Source organism: Mauremys mutica, chromosome 5 (assembly GCF_020497125.1).
Source record: "Mauremys mutica isolate MM-2020 ecotype Southern chromosome 5, ASM2049712v1, whole genome shotgun sequence".
Lineage (NCBI taxonomy): Eukaryota > Metazoa > Chordata > Testudines > Geoemydidae > Mauremys > Mauremys mutica.
Window position 1 is genome coordinate 129,860,524 of NC_059076.1, and position 22,241 is coordinate 129,882,764.

Below are 22,241 nucleotides of genomic sequence, written 5' to 3' on the forward strand. Positions count from 1 at the left end.
CAGGGTTCTCTCTGGATCTCACAATAGTATTAAAAAGCTGTGACCATCCTCCAATAGGTCAATGAAGATACAGATGAGTCTGAACCAAAACCCCAGTTCCAAACTTGGAAAAACTTTGTTTCAGATCCAAGCTTGATCACTGCCCTTTGTCTCCATATCCGGGCTGAGCTTATGAAAAAAGAGCTGGTTGCCACTAGATCAGTGATGGCAGCGGAGGTGATAAAGCCCTGTGCTACCATAAAAGCAGGGGAAAAGAAACAGCAACAAGCCATCCCTAGACTCCCCCTTCCCCACCCACTCACTGCCAGTTGGCTACTTAAGGATAATCACTGCACTCAGATCTGCATATTAGTGTCTCTAAAAAGCTGCATAATTTGTGAGGTGACCAGCAGCCTCCATGCTGAACTGTTGCATGATCCGTCCATCCAAAAAGCTACTGTGAAAATCCTCCTCACTGCTTGGAATCATCCTTCCTTGGCTGGTCTCTGCCTGGTTTGTGCATCAAATCCAGGCTTCCATTTGTCACTCTTAGAGGTTTGCACAGCGCTGCGCCTTAGTCCATCTCTGATCTCATCTCTTCCTACGGCCCCTGAGGATTTCTGTCATTCTCCCTAAGCCATCAGCCTAATTAGTCTCTTCTTTTTCCATCTCCCATTCTCACCCCTGTTGCTCCTTATGCTGGGAAGTCTCCTTGTTTACTAGATGACCATTAGGGCTAGGAAAAATTTTCTATCAAAACTTTTCTCTATGGAAAATTGAAGGGTTGACTACATGTAAATTTGTGCAGTATGTTTCTGCTTCCCTCTGATTTTTTTTGTCAGAAAATCACAAAACTTAAAACCCCAATTTTTTCATTTTCAGCCAAAATTTTTCAATTTTTCAATGAAAAATCACAAATTTCCACAGAAAACAACTCCATTTTCCAACCAGCTCTACTGACCAAATTTGGTTCTTCCGAACCCCTCCTTAAACCTCACAGCTTCCATTAAACGTTTCAGGGATGACCCACTAAAGAAATCCACAACTCTTCACTGTCTGTGACAAGAGCTTTCTTTATTCAGCTGGTTTATTACAGCATATGTCTGAGCCGCATTGTCTGGGCTATATTAATCCAGTTAGCATCTGCTGGGGTAAACTTTGTGTTACCCCTTTTGACCCGAGCAGTTAGTTAAAAACCTGGGCTCTTGCATGCTGTTCCAGTTAGAAGAGGAAACTGATGATACGGCCAGGTATTGTTGATGCAGTCCAGTTTATGTACAAAGTCCTGTTTCCCTGAACACAGGACAAATCAAATCACAAGAGCCAGCTGTTTTTCTCACAGCTCCAAGCCTCTTTCAGCCAGCTCTCAGCCCCAAAGGCTGTGTCTCTCTAGGCTTTTCTCAAGGCCATGCTCCCAGTTCTAGTTCAGGCTTTGTCTGTTGCTTTCTTGCTGCCTTTTCTCTCAGCTTCTCTGGTCTTTTTGCTGTTTCTCTCAGACACGCAAACCTGCACAAAACAATAGCCAGAGAACCCTCTCCTCTCATGGGTGCCTTTGTTTGTGTTCTCTCCCATCTAGTGGCACCGAGACCACTTAGAGAGGGATTAATGAGTCTGCTCTACAGCCTGAGCTAAGAGCCGTATGGCTTTTAGCTCATGCAGTAGAGAGTCATGCATTTAGCTTCAGAGGTCTCAGGTTCAATCCCACCCACTCATGACCAGGGTCTGTCGGTGTTACACAGGGACCCATTTACACCTTCTCCAGCCAGCTTCAGGGCATCTGGCCCTCCGTGTAATTCAGGTAATGAGCCGCTTTGGGCAGGGGTCATGTTGCACTGAGCAGCGGTGAGACCACCAAGAGGGCTTGGTAGATAAGAAATGCTGCTAATATTTATGCATGGTTGTCTCTTTTGTGAGAGAGGATCCCCCAAATGGACTGTGAAGCAAGAGGTTCCGGCCCGGCCTGCACACGTTATTGGTAGGCTGTTATCAGAAACAGGCTGTCTCGTGGGCGTAATTCATCACTCACTCTCGCTGGATGGACGAGGATTCCAGGGCCTATGGTGTTTGACCAGGTCCCGTCTCTGATTCTGACACTAAACTCCCACCCACTTCTGCGTGTGGGCGGAGGACAAAATGTGGGTTTTGAGTCACCAGGGCTTTGCCAGGCTGCAGGAGTTTTAACGAGCCTCTCAGCCAATTTGAGATCCAATTACAACATCCTGCACTCAGGGACCTTGCAAGTGTGTGCCACTCCCTAGGAGATTTGGCTTCATTACCCAATGGGCAGATCCCACTGAGACAACAGTGCCAAACGAAGCCAATGGCCCAACGCCGCTTCTGCCTGAGAAAGGGCTGTGTAAAAACACCAGGATCTGACAGAGAGTGTTTTAAATTGTGACAGGTACAAATCCTAGTGAATCAGTCGAACTGCAAGTGTAGACTAGGACCGATTTCTGAGACCATGGTTAAAGCCTGCTCTAGTCTTGCACTCCTCGATATGGGAACTAGGGTGTGGGGGGGGGAGGGTGCTGTAGCACCCCCAGATTTTGTGCAGGGTCCTGGCCGCCGGTCTCACGCCCAAGGTCCCAGCACTGCTGGCCCCGCGCCTGAGGCTCTGCTCCTGGCCCACGCCCCTGGCTGCTGCCAGCCCTGTGCCTGGAGCTCCGCTCCTGTCCCCATGCCCAGGGTCCCAGCTGCCCTCTGCCCCGCACCCGAGGTCCCGGCTGCTACCAGCCCCCGCTGGGGGCTGCACTCCTGGCCCTGGTTCTGCTCCCACCCGAGCTGTGGTCCCAGCCTCAGCCCCTTCACCCCCGTCCTCCCCACCCCCTGGAGCCACAGCCCAGTCCTGGCCCCAGCTCTGAGGAGAGGGGGCATGGACAGGCGTAAAGGGGGGTGTGAAGTAAAAAGTTTGGGGACCCCTGACTTTCAGCACCCCACTGTAAAACGTCTTCCAGCACCACTGCTTGCACTAAGACTGTGTCCATCCCCATTTCAATTTCATTCAGCCCTGACACCCAAGGCCTGTCTATGGGTACGTCTTCACTGCGAAGTTAAGTGGTGATTGTAGTGTGGGGGCTGGGTACGCATACCTGTGTTAGCTTTAATCCAGCGACAGCCGTGAAGATGTGGTGGTGCCCCACCCTTTCCCTGGACCCTTGCCTGCGGCAGGGAAAGACTCCAGCACCGGGAAAAGACTCTGGCAGCAGGGAGTTGCTGAAGCTTTTCCTTGCTGTCTTCCCCTGCCAGAGCCTCTCTCTGCCTTATGTAGCTACACGCCACACAGTGTGGACGCAGCAGGCTTTTCCCTGCGGCATGTAGCTTGACATACTCTACAAGCACCTCCAGTGATGTGCAGTGGGAAGTCAGGTGAGTGGAACCAGTTTAAAACCAGTTAGAGTTGGGGGGAAATTTCCCCAGCGTAGGCCCCATCATCAACAACTGGTAGTTTTCCTAGCGCAGACCAGACTTTAGAGAAGCACTTTTCTCTCATCTTGGTATTTACTACAGTGGATTTCACTCTAACCTGATTATCTCAAGGCTGTTCAAATAAATTGCTGTTCATGAGTCTGGAAAACTAAACCCAAGCCCCTATTCATATTTGTTATAAGTTGTTTACAATAATTGATTGATCACAATGCTAACTCCCCCTCCCCCCGTTTACACCCTTTGTCTGCAAATCCTTTGGGGGCGTTAGGTTCTTTTATTATACTCAAATATACAATACAGAGGAACATTTTAAAAAAAAAAAGAAAAGAAGACTTCACTGAATGAATTTTGGCTCGGGTAATCATTATCTAGACAGGCTTGCTGACAAGTGAGATAAACTTAATCTCAATAGCAAAGGTCAGGCAACTTCTCCTTATTGAAATGTAGTAACGAGTCCTTGATTGCTATCCAAAATACTGAAGCTCCCTAACTCCATTGTGAGCTCCCCACAAGAAACATCACTCATAGCTAGCAGTGATCATCTCCTATTGTCTAGCCTAAAGAAAACCCTTGAGTCATCAGTTTACCTATAAACAAATCTAGTGTTCTCCCTTGAACCATTGTATTTTCTCTACAAAAATCCCTACTCACCCTCCAGTAAGTGTTCTGATGCATAGACCCAAACTGCATCAGTTCCACTGAGATGCCATCTTCTCCTGACTGATTGTGCTGGGGGCTCTGCCTGTCTCCAGCACGCAGGACCCTGAGCTATCACCATCATCTGGGAACCCCGACCAGTTCAAGCCTCATGGAGTGGGTGAGAGCCCTCCCTCCCTCTCTCTCTCTGTTTTCTTTTCTACCTCAGGTATTAAGCTTTAATAATGTAACTGTTATATTGGTTTAGCCCTTCTTGGGTAGTTATCACTATTATTCAATAAATAACTTTTATGGTTGAGCTGGTTGCTTCTCTTTCTCTTGCTGAACTTTACTCTTTTGTGTTTTTAGCTTCCCTCATTTACTCTTCAGCAACGCTTCTTTTACCTAAGCTAAAGATCCCTGCAGCGCCCAAAATACAGTGGGGTTTGCTCATCAAGTGGGTTACTACCAGTACCATTGTGATGTGAGAGCAGGGAGAGGGACATGCTGAATCTGTGACACATAAGGGTGGCAGCTTGAAAGTGCTGCTTGACCCAGCCCATTGAGTCCAGGGACATATAAGGGGGTCAGCTTGAAAGTGCTGATTGACCCGGTCCACTTGGGGGGGGGGTGTCTGTGTGCGTGTCCGTCCGTCCGTCCCTGGAACCTAGGTCCTGCAGGCTAGCTCCAGTGGGAGGGGACTTGCATAAGGGAGAAGTAGAGCTCCATATGAACACACACATGACACAGGCAGTACATTGATAGAATTATACTCAAATAGAAACCCCCCCTCCCAGAAGAGTAACCCGAATAAATGAGCGTACCCCAAAGTAACGGGCAAATCTGGTAACACTCTGAAAACTCCCACTCAATGTGCAGTGGAAGTCAAAAGAGCTACCAGAATGTTAGGAACCATTAGGAAAGGGACAGGGATAAGACAGAAAATATCATAATGGCGCTATATAAATCTATGGTACACTCACCCCTTGAATACTGCATTCAGTTCTGACTGTCCCACCGCAAAAAAGATATATTGGAATTGGAGAAGGTGCAGTGGAGGGCAACAAAAATGGTTACGATATGGAACAGCTTCCACATGAGGAGCATTTAAAAAGACTGGGACTTTTCAGCTTGAAAAAGAATCAATGAAAAGGGCTATGGTAGAGGTCTAGAAAATCGTGACTGGTGTGGAGAAAGTGGAAAATGAAATGTTATTTATGCCTTTGCATAACACAAGAATCAGGGGTCACCCAATGAAATTATTGGGCTGCAGGTTTAAAACAAATAAAAGGAAGTACTTCTTCACACAATGCACAGTCAACCTGTGGAACTCCTTGCCAGGGGATGTTGTGAAGGCCAGAACTATAACTGGGTTCAAAAAAGAATTAGATAAGGTCATGGAGGATAGGTCCATCAATGGCTATTAGCCAAGATGATCAGGGATGCAACCCCATGCTCTGGGTGTCCTAAACCTCTAATTGCCAGAAGCTGAGAGTGGATGACAGGGGATGGATCATGCCATATGTGCCTTGTTCTGTTCATTCCCTCAGAAGCACCTGGCATTGGCCACTGTGGGAAGACAGGATACTGGGATAGATGGACCATTGGTCTGACCCAGTATGATCGTTCTTATGTTCTAAACAATCAGTTTGTTCACACCGGGAGGATAGTAAGGTGATAAGTAATAACCACACTGGATGTGTCAAGAGCAAATCATGCCAAACCATTCTAATTTACTGTTTGACATGGTAATCAGCCTAATGGATGGGGGGAATATTGTTGTGATATATCTGGACTTTAGTAAGACTTTTGATACTGTCTCTAATGATAGTCTCAGAAACAAACTAGGGAAATATGGTCTAGATGAAATTTCTATAAGGTGGGTGCACAACTGATTGCAAAACTGTACTCAGAGTAGTTTTCAATGGTTTGCTGTCACATGGGGTGGACGTGTTAAGAGGGGTTCTACAGGGGTCAGTAGATGACACCAAGCTTGGGGAGGGGGACAGTTGCAAGCACTTTGGCAGCCGGGATAACACTTCAAAATGACCTTGATAAATTGGAGAATTGGTCTGAAATCAGTACAATGAAATTCAGTAACAACAAGTGTAAAATACTACACCTGGGAAGGAAAAAATTAAATGCACAACTACAACACAGGGAATAAGCAGGTAGGCAGTAGTGCTGCTGAAAAGGATCTGGGGGTTCTAGTGGATCACAAATTGATTATGAGCCAGCAATGTGATGCTGCAATGAAAAAGGCAAATGCCATTCTAGGGTGTTGGGACGAAGTGGGACTGTTCTTAATGTTTCCTCTGAATACTGTGTGGGTGCCTCAGTTTCCCCTATGCTTTTCTTAAGCCTCCAGTGTACATAAATGGCCGACACTTTGTATCCTGGCAACAAATGGCTGGGGCCCTTCCCCCTGCAAGGGAATAGCTAAAGGTGAATAAAGAGATCCGGTGACCTCCTGGCCCGGGAAAGAGACAAAGGCCAGAAAGGACGGGCTGCAGGGGGTTTTTCAGTTGGGAGCTGGCTGGGGATGGGAAGTGAGGGCAGACGGGGTTGTCTGGCTCACTGGGCCCCAGAATGGACCCGGCTGAGGGGTCCTGTTCTCTGTACCTACAAGCTCTGTTTTAGACCGTGTTCCTGTCATCTAATAAACCTCTGTTTTACTGGCTGGCTGAGAGTCACATCTGACTGCGAAGTGGGGGTGCAGGACCCTCTGGCTTCTCCAGGACCCCGCCTGGGTGGACTCGCTGTGGGAAGCGCACGGAGGGGCATGTGCTGAATGCTCCAAGGTCAGACCCAGGAAGGTGAAGCTGTGTGAGCTTCTTGCCCTGAAGACAGTCTGCTCCAAGGGACAGGAGGCTCCCCAAAGTGGGTGGCTGGCTTTGTGGGGAGCAGTTCCAGAGCATCGCCCGAGGATAGGTGTATTAACAGGAGTGTTATATGTGAGATAGGGGAGGTAACTATCTTGCTGTACTTGGCACTGGTGAGACTTTAGCTGGAGAATTTTGGCCAGTTTTGGATGCATGTTGAGGGTGCATCTACACTGCAACTGGGAGCGTACTTCCTCGCTTGAGTAGACAGACATGAGACATCTCTGCTAGAGAAAGTGTGCTAAAAATAGCAGGCTAGCTGGGGGTAACCATGGCAGTGGGGGCCCAGGGGGGTTTGTCCTTGGGTGTCTAGCCTAAGCTGCCACCTCTGCTATCCCTGACTACACTGCTAGTCTTAGCACACTAGCTAAAGCAGAGCTAGCACGGAAGCAAGCTCCCAGCTGCTGTGTAGATGCACATAGAAATATGTGAACATATTGGAGAGAGTCCACGGGAGAGCAACAAAAATGATAAAAGGTTTAGTGAAACCTGGACCTGTGAGGATAGGTTGAAAGAACTGGCCATGGTTAGTTTAGAGCAGAGGTGGGCAAACTTTGGCCTGCGGGCCACATCTGGCCCGCAGGACCCTCCTGCCCGGCCCCTGAGCTCCTGGACTGGGAGGGTTACCCCCTAACCCCTCCCCTGCTGTTCCCTGTCTCCCGCAGCCTCAGCTCACTGGTGCAATGCTCTGGGCGGCAGGACCCGGTCTCTGTGCTGCATGGTGGCGTGGCTGGCTCCAGCCGGGTGGCACGGCTGCCTGTCCTGGTGCTCTGGGCAGCGCGGCTGTAGCACCACCAGCCACTGGTGCTCCAGGCAGCACAGTAAGGGGGCAGGGGGTGTTGGATAGAGGGCAGGGGAGATCAGGGTGGTGGTCAGGGGGCAGGGGTGTGGATAGGGGCTGGGGTGGTCAGAAGGCAGGGAACAGGGGGGTTGAATGGGAGCAGGGACTCAGGGGAGGCAGTCATGAATGAGAGGAGGGGTTGGATGGGGTGGCGGGGAGCAGTCAGGGGCAGGGGTCCGGGGGCGGTCAGGGGACAGGGAGTGCGGGGGTTGGATGGGGCAGGAGTCCCAGGGGGGGCCGTCGGGGCGAGAAGCAGGGGGAGTCGGATAGGCACAGCCTCCCCTAACTGGCCCTCCATACAATTTCAGGCCAAAAAGTTTGCCCACCCCTGGTTTAGAGTTTTGAGAAGGCAGACGGGGGACAGGCAAAGAACAGTCTTCAAATATGGAAAACGATGTAAAGAGAGTGGTGATCAATTGTTCTCTATGTTCACTGAGCATATGACAAAACATTATCGGTTTTGTTTGCATTGAGGGAGGTGTAGGTTAGCGAGAAAGGTAGTTAAGCACTGGAACAGGTTATCTAAGGAGGTTGTGGAATCCCAGTCACTGGAGGTTTTTAAGACCAGGTTAGCCAAACTCCTGTCAGGGATGGTCTAGGTATACTTAATCCTGACTCAGCACAGGGGGATGAACAAGATGACTTCCCAAGGTCCCTTCCAGCCTTACATTTCGATGATTTCCCCCACTTTACAGATGGGAAAACCGAGGCAGAGAGTGGCAAAGTGACTTGCCCAAGATTATCCAGTAGGCCAGTGGCAAACCCCGTAAAAAGCTCCTGAGTCCCAGGCCAGTGGTCTGGTCACTAACTCATACTGCCTTCCCATGTTTTAGAGGATGTCACCAGGGGATTTGAGAGAAATGTGAAGGACAGAGCCCCCAGCCTGGTGAAATGCTCCTGACTAGGGGTTTCATTACCAGTTTGATACAGAAGCACAAAATGGCATAAATCCATTTTTTTTCCCTTTTTCTTTGCAGGTCTCCATTAAGTTAATGCTGTCTCAGGGCCTATCTACACATGAAAGTTATTTCATAAGAAGGTAGAGTATGAACTTAAAGAGGAATAGGTATTCCTGAATTACTCCATGTGTGAACAGTCTGATTCTGTAGGAAAAGGCTTCCATGCATGGTGTTATTCAGGACTAGACAAGCTTTTAATACGGGGTTTCTTGTATCAATATCTTGTTTGATTTCACCCTATGTTAATTACCAAATGCCTGTCCTTGATGTATATATTCCTAGATTAGATTACATCATTATCAGCTGCCTGATAAATCCTTGCAAGCGCAGCAGCTTGTTCAGAAGGCTGCAACATGATTTACTTCAGTGATTAATGCTCATAAGGGGTAAAATTCACCCCTGTGCAAAAGGCCAGTCCCCGGCCTACATACTGCGTAGGCCCCTATTTTGAAGGCTTAAAGGGGATTTATGCAGGGTGTAGCCGTTGTGATGAGTCACGGTAAACAGGGCTGAATTTCACACAAACAGTGTGTCACGCCACATCTTAACTGATTATCTTAGCTTCTGTTTACCCAGTGCGTATACCTGAAAGCAGAACGTATAGAGTCAGTGGCCTCAGACAGCAGGTTCTCCCTGAGAATCTTCTCTCCTCTTACAATGGATGAATGTGACAAGGTGGGGGAGGTAATCAGGGCCACCCAGAGGATTCAGGGGGCCTGGGACAAAGCAATTTTAAGAGCCCCTTCCATTAAAAAAAGTTGCAATACTATATTCTCATGGAGGCCCCTGCAGGGCCCGGGGCAAATTCCCCACCCTGGCAGCCCTGGAGATAATATCTGTCATTGGACCAAACGCTGTTGGTGAGAGAGACAAGCTTTCAAGCTTACACAGAGCTCTTCTACAGGTCTGAGAAACATACTCCAAGTGTCACAGCTAAATACAAGGTGGAGCAGATTGTTTGGAGTACGTGTTGTGACAAAGTTCCTCCTCTACCTTGGTGGGTCCTGCGCTTATTTGGCAGATTTCCTCACCTCAGTGATCTTCCCCACAGTCTGGGTCAACTTCTCCTGTGTCTGATCAGGAGTTGGGAGGTTTGAGGGGAACCCAGGCCCCTCCTCTACTCCAGGTTCCAGCCCAGGGCCCTGTGGATTGCAGCTGTCTAGAGTGCCTCCTGTAACAGCTGCATGACAGCTACAACTCCCTGGGCTACTTCCCCATGGCCTCCTCCAAACACCTTCTTTATCCTCACCACAGGACCTTCCTCCTGGTGTCTGAAAACACTCTTGCTCCCAGCTCCTCACACACACTTCCTCTCCTCTGACTCTCCCCCTGCCTGACTGGAGTGCGCTCCTTTTTAAACCCAGGTGCCCTAATTAGCCTGCCTTGATTGGCTGCAGGTGATCTAATCAGCCTGTCTGCCTGAATTGGTTCTAGCAGGTTCCTGATTACTCTAGTGCAGCCCCTGCTCTAGTCACTCAGGGAACAGAAAATTGTTCATCCAGTGGCCAGTATATTTGCCCTCTACCAGACTCCTGTACCCCACTGGTTCGGGTCTGTCACAGTAGTTAAAGCATATTTCAAGGGACGGTTCAAGGTGAAGTGGCCCATTAACTGAGACATTAAGTACATTTCCCAGATCAGAAGAAGAGCTCTGTGTTAGCTCCAAAGCTCGGCTCTCTCAGCAACAGAAGTTGGTCCAATAAAAGATATTCCCTCACCCATCTTGTCCTTCTCATATCCTGGGACCAATATGGCTCCAGCAACACTGCATATGACACTGGATCAGTGTGTGCATTCAAAGTTGTTGGGTATTCTCTTGTATCCTCCAGTGTCCTATAGATTTGCCTTGCTGGTTTTAGCATCTGCGGAGGTGAGATGCCACTGGCAGTTGGGGTGGAGATGCCCGGTGTCCTGAAATTCACAGAACAGTTCTGACTTCCCTGGGTCTGCCTCTGATTCTGCAGTTAGAGTCCTTCCTTTATTTCGGGAGTGCTGGGGCTGTGGTGCAGTGATACGACGTGATGTCACCATGCGGGGAGGTGCTTCCCTGATGGCAGGAGGAGACCATGGCTTTGTGGTGGCACAGCTTCGCATGGTTGTTTTGTTCTGCCAATCAACGGGAAAGGCACTGAACCATTCTACGGTCTCATGTTTGAGTGAGATGCACCCCCCGCAAACCTGCCCTGGTTGGGCCCGGCCTTAATCCTAATGCAGAATCTGATCATAGAGTGACATCTGGAGTTACACTCTACGTGGAATCAGCTTGAGCCCATTTTACAGGGCACAGTGGCATTTTCCTTGTGAGAAGTTCTTATCTGTGAAGCACCCTCTGACAATTCCAGAGGGTCTTGGAGAAGCTGGAACGTATCAGTGTCAATGAAACACCATGATGCATGGCTAGTCAGTAAGAGCCAGAGTGTCTCTTGTCCTTAATGGGGGTGCAAAAGGGTGTGTGGGAATAAGGAGACTTGCCACCCCTTGAATTCTATGAGCAAGGGTCAGGGACAAGTGCAATCTCTGCCCTTTGGGGAGCACAGAAGCTGCTCACTCTGTGCATCTAAATGTATGATCTAGCCCTAATCTACCCTCTTCCCTGCTATGTAACTGGCATAACTGTGCTGTTACGGTCTCATGCGCTACCTGATATTCAGTGAAACGTGGTGACTCCAGGACTTTATGTACTTGGAGCATCACTGCTATCATCAGCAGGGATCTTCTCAAGCCCCACTATTTGCATCTGGATTTGGAGCAGGGACCATCTTTTTGTCTGTGCTTGTACAGTGCCTAGCACCATGGGGTCCTGGTCCATATCTGGGGCTCCTGGGTGCTACCACAACACAATATAATAAATGATAATAGGTTCCGATTTATATCGCCCCCTGAATTCAGAAGGGTCAGCTCTGTACCCAGCCCAAGTCATTAGCTTGATTGTAATCTTGCTTATATTAGTTTGACTCCAATGCAACTGCAGTAACTGCAGCAGAGTCACTCCTCATTTGCACTGGTGCAAGTCAGATCTGCATCAGGGCCTGTATACGTAAAGTTTTCTTTTTAAGCCTTGCATAGGTATAGACATGAATTATTATTAACTGGTTACTGTTATTAATCACTATCATTAATCACTATTATTAAAACACTATCAGTGTTAGTAATCAAATTATTTTCCTTCTGGATGTCACTTGGGAAACAGCATGCTCTAAAAGGTGCTGTATGGATAAAGATGACATGTACCACCGAGATGAAAACCTTGTCTGTGTTTTGGGAACCCTGAGGTAAAAATATTATCTAAGTTGTATCTGTCCTCTCTTTGCACAGGAACACCCCATTTCCTACCCCAAACCATGCTCTGTGCTCTATCTATGGACCCCATCACTAGGATCTGAGCACCCCACACTATTCAACATATTTCTCCTCAAAACAACTCTCTGAAAGTGCTACTCTCCCCATTTTGTAGGGAGGGAAATGACACATGCAGAGATGAAGTAACTTGCCCAAGGTCATAAAGGAAGTCTGTGGCAGAGCAAGGAATTGCACTGGAGTCTCCCAAGTGTTAGACTATTGGGCTAGCCACTGGGCTCTCCTTTCTCTCAGGTTGTGGGCAGAGGGCCCAAGAGGCATTCCTCATTCATTTTCATTCACGTGCATATACAGCTCTTGAGATAAAATTTGGCCCTTGCATTTAATTTACTTGCCAGATTTTTAGGGCTGGGTTGTGCAACCCTTCCGTTGGTGAACCCTTACCCATTCAAAATGTCCCATAGATGGGATTAAGAGTTGCATAATCTTGCCCTCAAGCTTCCTGTGACTTCTGTCTCCACAACTGTCTTGCACTTTGCTCTACTGAACAAAATCGGAGGCAGTGGTGCCTTAGAACCTATTGTGAAACTCATTTCTGCATTGAGAGTCTACAGTGAGAAGCTGAGATGAAAGGACTCGAATCCTCTTTCAAATTCTGCCAGCTTGTCTTTTCCCCCACAGTGATCTTTGGCCTGATTAACTATTGCCCTTCAAAATACAGAATAATTGGGGAGGAAGTGGGAAAAGATCACCCACGTGGAAATGTTATCTCTGAGCCCATGTCAGATAATAGTCATTCTTTAACACACACTGTATCTGGAAGAGGGGATGTATATTTGTCATGCCAAAAGGGCAATTTTGTGCACTTTGGTTTGTTTGCAGATTTAATAAAATATCCATATAAATATATCAATAAAAAGGCATTAAAAAAAGATTACGGGTGCACGGTGATATGATCCAGAGGGTATAGCTACACTGCAATCACATGATGTGATTGTATCTCATAGAGACATCCCCGAGCCAGCTTTAATCCAGCTAGCCTAAGTAATTACCTAATGTTCTGGGCAGGCATTGTACACACAATGTTTCCCTATAGCCTTAGATATAAATGCACAGAATCTTCCAGTGCTGTCTACTTCTCAGACAGAACCAGAGGAAATACCACTTTGGATTAGACCAGTGAATCATCTATTTATTTACTTACTATTTAGATTTGTTTGATTTTAGTTTGGGGGTTTAACATCTAACTAGCTAGCACTTAGCTGAGGGGAGAGCTGGGGTTTGTAGCCCCGGTGCTGTGGCATTCCTGTCAAATTCTTTATGATGTGTGAACTGTAGAAGAACTTAAAATATGTTTCTGACATGAAGATTTATAATGACACTTGAGTTGAATATGTTATGTTGATGGATGACTGCACAGACAATTAATATTTATCCTACAAGATCTTGTGTTTAAATCTTCTCCTGATGGATGAGTTATTAGCTGTTTTACTCAACAAAAGGGAAAACATTGCAAGCTTTCTGGGCCAGGGACCTTGTCTTCTTCTGTGTTAAGAATGGACCCAATTTTCTAGTATCTGCAGTTTCCACTGGAATGGCGGCAGGTGTTAAACATAATTGAAAAGCAGGCCCCTCTGATTTTACACGTCTACAGAAACTTTAACCGAAGGTTTTAAACAACACCAAGTTAGATCTCGCAACAGGAAAGGGTACTGGATATGGTGGGATCGCTTTCTCCCACCCATGAAATGCAGCCACCTCTGGGGAGGGGAGGGAATAAAGCAGCTCTGCACTTTACAGCAACATGACACCACAAATTAGGACAGGAGGTGGAGAATATCTTTTTCCAGTCAAAACCGATGGGGGAGCTGAGGTCGGGAAAATGTAGTTACCTGAGTTTAGCCAGAATAACAGAGGTGACACCCCTTATTTTAGAAAAAGTGCCAGGGGAACTTGAATACCACAGGTGGTCAGGACCTGGATTTATGTCTTAGCTTCAAGAAAGAGGAACAGGAGAACAAAGGCTGGGTTAAAACAAAGATACCAGTGTAAGTAAAGCTGCTGCTGAGTGGTCTCCTGCATTCTCAGTTCTTGTGATCGCCAGATTCTACTGGAGTGAGGAATTGAAGAGGGGGAAAAGTCAATGTCTGAGTTAACCCACCAAGGGGAGTTGGTAATGCTAGTTATGCCTAGGTGGACACAGCGGTTGGGATCCTGCTTGCCTTTCCAGCAGCTCCTTCCAGCCCTGTCCATACTCAAAAATGGCTCTGATCCAAGGCTAAATGTTACAAGTAAGGGTTTCTAGCACCCATGGCTTTTGCATTACTAGCCTGGCTCTGTAAATCAGTTCAGAGTGTCCACACTCCGTACTCTGTGGCCTGGGCTTAGTGGTTCCTACCCCATACCTGAGGGGGCAGGCCTTTAGTTTTGTGTGGTCCTGGACCCGACTGTCTTAGCATCTGCAAATAGTACACAGCACTCCCATTCCACAGTTCCCCGCACTGCTCCCCAGGGTTGTGGGAGAACCTGCAAAACATTGTGGGACCAGAAGGGTATTCTGAGAAATAGGGTGAACATCCTACAACCTCCCTCCAGCCCCCACTGGATGCACTAGGGCAGCCATAGATGAGTGCAGGGCATTATGGACAGGTACAAGACATTTCATTTCCTGTACCTGATGACCCGGGAAGTGGCCACAAAGTTCAGGAAAGTTCCTGCAGGGTGAGGCAAGAGTCGTGAGGGACTGTGCCAGAAAACTGCAGCAGTGCAGCTGTGACACCTTCCCAGTCTCCCTAGCATGGGACTGGTTTGACCCAAACCAGTTTGGGCGGAGGCACTCATAAGACCAGCCCAGAGTCAGATGGTGCAGTCGTTATCTGGCCACAGGTACTTGTGTGTGCAAACATCAGCCTGTCTGTTTGCACACGGGATGTCCCTTTCTCTAGCAGGGGGTGCAGGAGCCTTCCATGTCATGCGTAGCAGTGAGATTAAAGCTAACCAGAACCACATATTCCAACCCAGGCAGAGAACAAGGAGTTCTGGTTGCTCTCTTCAAACTAACTAGCTCCTGAGGAGGGAAATTGCCAGTCACAAACCATGGGCCAGCTCTGCAGATGGCATGAACTGGTGTTGCTCCACTGACTTCAGTACAGACTTGTTGACAAGCTACACCAGCTGGGGATCTGCCTATGGCATCCGAGCACAGAATCAAAGCATGTTTGGAGAGTGTGGCAGCAGCCGGTGGTGGTGGACTTCGGGCTCACCAAAAGCAGGGATTCATTCACGGCTTCGAGCCTGATCCTGAGGGGTGAGCACTCTCAGCTCCCACTGCAGGCAACTCATTGCCACCTCTAAAGTTCAGGCTGCTAGTGATGAAGCCCTCATAATCCATTCCCGTGCTCTCCTTCTCCACCCACCTTCCTCTCAGGGAGCTCTGAAAGGCCTGGGAATTTGAAGGCTGGCCCGAGAAATCTCTGAGAAGCCCAAGTGTGTGGTTGAAAGCTGGTACAGCGTGGGCTAGTGGCTAGGAACCTAGACTAAGAGGAGAGCTTAGTTTTATTGCAGGTGCTGCTTTGTGACTGGCCTGTGCCTCAGTTTCCCCACCTGTAAAAATGAGGTTAATGATACTTCTCTCCTTTCTAAAATGCTATGTAAGAGCTCAGCTGGATCATTAAGGTTAAATGTGTATGCAGGCACCCATCTATGTTCTGTAAGTGCTGTATAACCTCTGTGCACTCTGTAAATGATACAAAAGAAAGAACCATCATTGGCAGGGTCAGCACAATACAGAGAACTTGAAGGTATAAGAGAATTAAAAGGGAAGAGGGAGAAATCTGGGTAGAATCACTCCCTGCTCCCCAAAACTTTATCATTTACAGGGTGGCGAATAAAACATCTCTGCCCAAAGAAATGCCCTGCATAATTCTAACGGAACCTGATTAGGGGGACGAAAGGATCTGTACAATGCACAGCTGGCCAGACCCCTGCACTTGCATTTCATTGTTTGCAATTTGTCAAATAGGTATAGCAAAATGCTAGCGCCCCATGGCACTGTGTATGGAAGTAGAGGTTGCTGCCACCTAGTGTTTAATAAGAATAGTACAAGTTGCTCTGGTAGAATAAAGAACATGGAGTCCTGCTGGGTTTGGTTCTTGTGGGTTACATTATTTGATCCCTGCAGTATCTGTTCTTTGGGGTTGACAGACTTTTGGTTTGCTTGGCATTTATGGTTCCACTCAACCTAAATCTCTAAGGGGAAAGTCCCCATGCATTAGCCATCCCCAACCTTGCTCCTTCCTTCCTCCCCCCAACTTTGCCTTTAGATGACTCTGGAGGATGGAGGGACCTAACCAATCAAATCCATGTTAATGAAAGCCAATGCAGTATTTAAAATGCTATGGATGCCTAACAGCGACTAAATGCTACTGTGGCTGGCGCTCTGTACATACAGAAGATTGTAATCAGCAAGCACTGCGATCAATGTAACTCCTGCGTACTTTTAATGGCAAGCACTGGCACGTGCACCAGGATAGAAATGCAAACTCAGCCTAAAATTAGGATTGCCAGGTGTCCGGTTTTCGACTGGAACGCCCGGTCAAAAAGGGACCTTGGTGGCTCCAGTCAGCACTGCTGACTGAGTTGTTAAAAGTCCAGTTGGTGACACTGCGGGTCTAAGGCAGGCTAGTTCCTACCTGTTCTGGCATGGCGCTGCACCCTGGAAGCAGACAGCAGGTCCGGCTCCTAGGTGGGGGAGGCCCAGGGCTCTGCATGCTGTCCCTGCCCCAAGCACCGGCTCCGCACTCCCATTGGCCAGGAACCGTGGCCAATGGGAGCTGGGGGAGCGGTGCCTGTGGGCGAGAGCAGCTGAAGGAGCCTCCTGGTCCACCCACCTAGGAGCCGGACCTGTGTCCGCTTTCGGGGTGCAGCACAGTGCCAGGACAGGTAGGGAGCCTGATGCTTCGCTGACCGGGAGCTGCCTGAGGTAAGCCCGTGCCCCAAACCCTTGCCCCAGCCCTGAACCCTCCTCCCAAACCCCTCGTCCCCTGGCCCACCCCAGAGCCAGCATCCCCAGCCGGAGCCCTCCCCCTCCCACCCCAACCCCCTGCCCAAGCCGAGCCCCCTCCTGCACCCTGAACCCCTCATTTCTGGCCCCACCTCGGAGCCCACATCCCCAGTTAGAGCCGTGACCCCCTCCAGCACCCCAACTCCCTACCCCAGCCCAGTGAAAGTAAGTGAGGGTGAGGGGAGAGTGAGCCACCGAGGAGGGGGGAAATGTTATAAGTGGGGGGTGGGGCCTCGGGGAAGGAGCGATTAGAAAGTTGGCAACCCTACCTGAAATAATGGGACACTAGCCAACATTGTGGAATCTCCATCACTGGAGATTTTTAAGAGCAGGTTAGACAAACACCTGTCAGGCATGGACTAGATAATACTAGATGACCTATTGAGGTCCCTTCCAGTTCTATGATTCTATGATTCTAATATCTTACTGTTAAGTGTTCAAGCTTGTAATTTACTAATGAGGTTGGTAGGGAGCCTGCTAATACCCCTAGAGGACTGAGCACTTCCTCTCAGACTCCAACCCATGTGCACACACTTTTTTTTTGTAATCAAGAAAAACTCCTAACAACCTAGGAAATTAAGTGCAAAAATACATTAATCCAACATGAAGGGTTAAGCATTAAAAAGTCAGGAAAGGCAAAAGTTATGACTGGGTGCACAAACCACTTCCTTTTGTGCATAGGCTTCATGATACAACCTTTAACTACATGAATACTGGTTATGTGAATTACTTGAGGAGTATCAGAGGGGTAGCCGTGTTAGTCTGGATCTGACATGCATCGGACGAAGTGAGTATGCATCCGACGAAAGCTCATGCTCCAATACGTCTGTTAGTCTATAAGGTGCCACAGGACTCTTTGCTGCTTTTTTGGGGAGTATGTAAGGTTGCAGCAAATGGTGTATTATTTACAGTTATCAGAGAAACAACATGTAATCACATAATCAGAGACTACCGTCATCAGGTAAAGTCGCAAGGACAGAGATGCTGCCGGAACAGCCCTGGCTTCTGAAGTTCCTTGCTTTTGAATGCTTAATTGTGCAACTTTAGGCCTGGTCTACACCCGGTGTTTGTACCGATTTAGCTATTTCGGTCAGGGGAGCTGCTTTTATAGTGATATAGTGAAAACGGTACAACACCTGCTGTGAATGCAGTTACACCAGTGTAAAGGTGCTTAGACCAGGATAACTTTGGGTACGTCCAGACTACCCGCCGTATCGGCAGGTAGCGATCGATTTTTCGGGGATCGATATATCACGTCTCATCTAGATGCGATATATCGATCCCCGAACGCGCTCCCGTCGACTCCGGAACTCCACCGGAGCGAGCGGCGGTAGCGGAGTCGACACGGGGAGCCGCGGACATCAAACCCACACGGTGAGGACGGGAGGTAAGTCGGAATAAGATACTTCGACTTCAGCGACGGTATCCCCGTAGCTGAAGTTGTGTATCTTACATTGACACCCCCCACCCAGTGTAGACCAGGCCTTAATTCCCCAAAATGTAGGGGAATAAGTTATACAGGTATAACTCCATCCACACTAGGCGGTTCTGCTTTAACTGCAGTGGTTTCTATAGTTAAAGCAGTAACACAGCTGTGTGTTGCAGTTAGCGTTGCACTCTCAGGTTTTGCGTTCAATAGCCCATGGTCTGTTGTCAGTGGGGTTGCGGGGGTATGAGCACCCAGCCCGTGTTGCTGCCAACTCTCACTGGCAGAAGGCTTACAGAAGAGCAGAATTTGCTGATCACTAAGGCTTGCCTTCACTTCAGTGTTAGCTCCAGGTATAGCTCAAGTGTGACCCCTAACCTGACTCCAGTGCGCGCACAAAAGTTGGGTGGTGCTTTAAACACAAGCTAGCTGGCCCGTGAGGGGGTATGAGTTGGAATTCAAGTGGAATGGGGCTGTTCCAGCTAACAATGCAGTGAGGATGCAGCTCTTCTGTGCTGCCAAGGTAAACACTCTACGGCTAATCCAATCAGTCTGTGCAGCTCCAAGTGCTGTTTTGCTGCATAAGCACTTTCACTGGAGCTGGCTAACTCAGGGGGAATTAACTCAAGGGGAGATAACTTGGGCTAACGCTGCAGTGAAGACAAGCCCTTCGTTGCACTGGAGCACGTTGATATCCACCTGGATGAAAGGCCCCATATAAATGCAGTATCGGTATCACCAGTTGGTGCGCTCCGGTTTTTGCCAGCCATTGCTGGGCAGCCCATTCATCGCATCTTGATGTTTGCGTGTTGTGTCTGCTAAAGGAGCTGCGTAAATTTGAAAATGCCCACGTGCGTATTTTAGCAGGACAGTTTAGCTGTCCTTTTAAACGATGGTCAAAAGCATCTAGAGTTTGGGAACTGGGCCTCTTTTTGGTGCATTATTATAAATCTAAATAAAACAAATTCAAAGCTGAACTTGACACCCATCTCCCAACAATGGTTCAGGAATAATGGAATGAGACACACATTTTTAACATCAAGGGCAATTAACCATTGGAACAGCGTCCCAGGGGATGTAGTAAATTCTCTATATCTTGGGAGTCTTTCAATCAGAATTGGATGTCTTTCTAAAAGAGATGCTCTCATTCAACCACAAATTGTTGGGTACCATACAGGAATTCCTGGGTGAAATTCTCTCTCTGTGTTATGCAGGACTAGATGATCAAAGTGGTCTCCTCTGGCCTTAAGAGCTATGACAGCTAGGAAACCATTTCTACCACAGGTTTCAGAGTAGAAGTGAGCTGTAGCCCACAAAAGCTTATGCTGAAATAAATGTGTTAGTCTCTAAGGTGCCACAAGTACTCCTGGTTTCTACCACAATGTACCAGGGAAGGACTAGACAACCCATTAGAGCAGAACTTTTTTGCAGTTCTAATTATTCTGTGACATCACGGCACTAATGACCAAGGCAGCTAGATGAACCCTTATGCTCTTTTAGGTTCTGATCCTGCAAACTTCTGTGCATGTGCTGAACTTTACTCATGTGCATAAGTGAAGTACATGCATATGTGTTTGCAGAACTGAGGCTTTAGACTCAATTGTAGTTATCAGCATTGCTCTGTACCTTTGGATCTGATTTTTCTGGGTCGAAGTCCCATTAGGTGCCATAGCAGTGCTTGAGCTGATATATGGTGATACTGATCAGCCATGTGCTTCTCACAGCAACGTGGCATTATCCTGATTCTTGATCCTCTAGAAAAGAGTGAGTATTTTTCTCAAAAACAGAGAATAATAGAAACTAGAGGGGGAAACTATCTGTTAAGACCAATCAGTAGGGTGACCAGACAGCAAATGTAAAAAATCGGGATGGGGGTGGGGTAATAGGAGCCTGCATAAGAAAAAGACCCAAAAATCGGGGCTGCCCCTATAAAATCGGGACATCTGGTCACCCTACCAATCAGGGAGGCACAGAGTCATAGACAGAGGACATATAATATGCTAAACTGATTTAAATTTTTTTATTAAAGCTAATGCTAAAATTATATAATACACAGGTTAAGGAAAGTGTGTCTGTACATATGGGTATAGTGCTTAGATTATCCAAAAGTACAAAGTTTGTCTTAAAAGTCATAGAATACATACAGTACATAATCTGCAATATCCCAAATGAAGGTTAATACATTTAACAATGCAGTTTAGCATCCAAATATCCAGGTACATCACTCATGAAAAGTTAAACAGAGAGTTGGTTGTAGAAAGCAAATATAGCAATGAGTGAAGATTGTCCCTCAGTAATTGAGAATTTAGGATAGGTTGTCCGTTAGAAAATACAATCCATCAGGGAAGTATTCCAGTTACTTTCCTGACCGTGCCTCTCATCGGCACCCCAGCTCATCTCTGCTGGTATTGCCAATCAAGGGTGGCAGGTTTGTAGAAATTTTGGTGGTGCCTAGAACCTGCCCCCCCCCAAACTCCACCCCCACATCTGCCTAAGGCTCTGGGAGGAAGTTTGGGTGGCAGGAGGAGGTCTGGGGTGCAGACCAAGGCTGGGGAAGGGGATTGGGGTGCAGGCAGGGTGCAGGCTCTGGGAGGGAATTTGGGTGCAGAAGGGGTGAGAGGTTGGGCTCTGGGAGGGAGTTTGGGTGGCAGGAGGAGGTCTGGAGTGCAGGCCCTGGGCTGGGAATTAGGGTGCAGGCGGGCTGCAGGATGCAGGCTCTGGGAGGGAGTTTGGGGATTTGGGGTGTTGGAGAGGCTCAGGGCTAGGGCAGAGGGTTTGGATGTGCGGGGGTGAGGGCTCTGGCTGGGGGTGTGGGCTCTGGGGTGGGGATGTGTTTGGGGTGTAGGAAGGCTGCCCCAGGGCTGGGGCCAGAGAGGAAGACTCCCCCAGCCCTCTTCCCGCCGGCAGCAGTGAGCTCTGGGGGAGCCCCCCCCCCCGCCCCACAGCAGCACACTCACCTCGCATCACTGTCACTGCACATGCTTCTAGGGCCCCCCTCAGGTCCAGGAAGCCCCCTTGCCTCCCCTGTGGTGGGTGCCGGGGGGAGGCTGCTATCACATGTGCACCTCCTCCCCTGCTGCTGCCCCTCTCTGTAGCCTCACTGAGGGTGGGAGATGGGGCTGCCCCTTGCCCTGTGCTGGTGATAGGTCCCGCCGGAAAAGGGAAGGGTCCAAAGCAGAAGAGTAGCCTGCCCTGCTACTAGTGGGTGGGGGAACTAGGACCCTGTGGCGGCAGTTGATGCTAGAAGCCAGCAGAGCGGAGTCAGTGTGGAGTTGCAGGGGCGAGGCAGGGATGCTCTGGGGCCTGGGGAGGTGCGTGGGGGCAGCAAGTAGGGCTGGGGGACACTTGGGAGAGGAGTGTGGGGGCAGCAGGCGGGGCCAGGGGGGAGAGACCTGGCCCCAAACATTGGTAGAGCTGGGCCCCCTGGGCCTGAATATTGCTGGAGCCCGGGCACCAGGGGCCCATACAACTTGCCGCCCATGTTGCCAGTGTCTGGTGATGTGTTCTAGGTAGATGTCCCTGCACTACCTGATGACATCCAACACCATGAGTTGCCGCATCAGCCAAGTGTAGCGCTGACCAGTTCTGCATTCCCGCAACTCTCACTTGTTGCAGGGGTCCTATGCGCTCAGGGCTCTGGCGATCACAGAGCGTGAGTTTGAACCTGGTAACCCCTAGCTCTCAAGGTGTCGGCCAGAGGGGAGTATTTCTCCACCGCTCAAGCTTCGTGGAA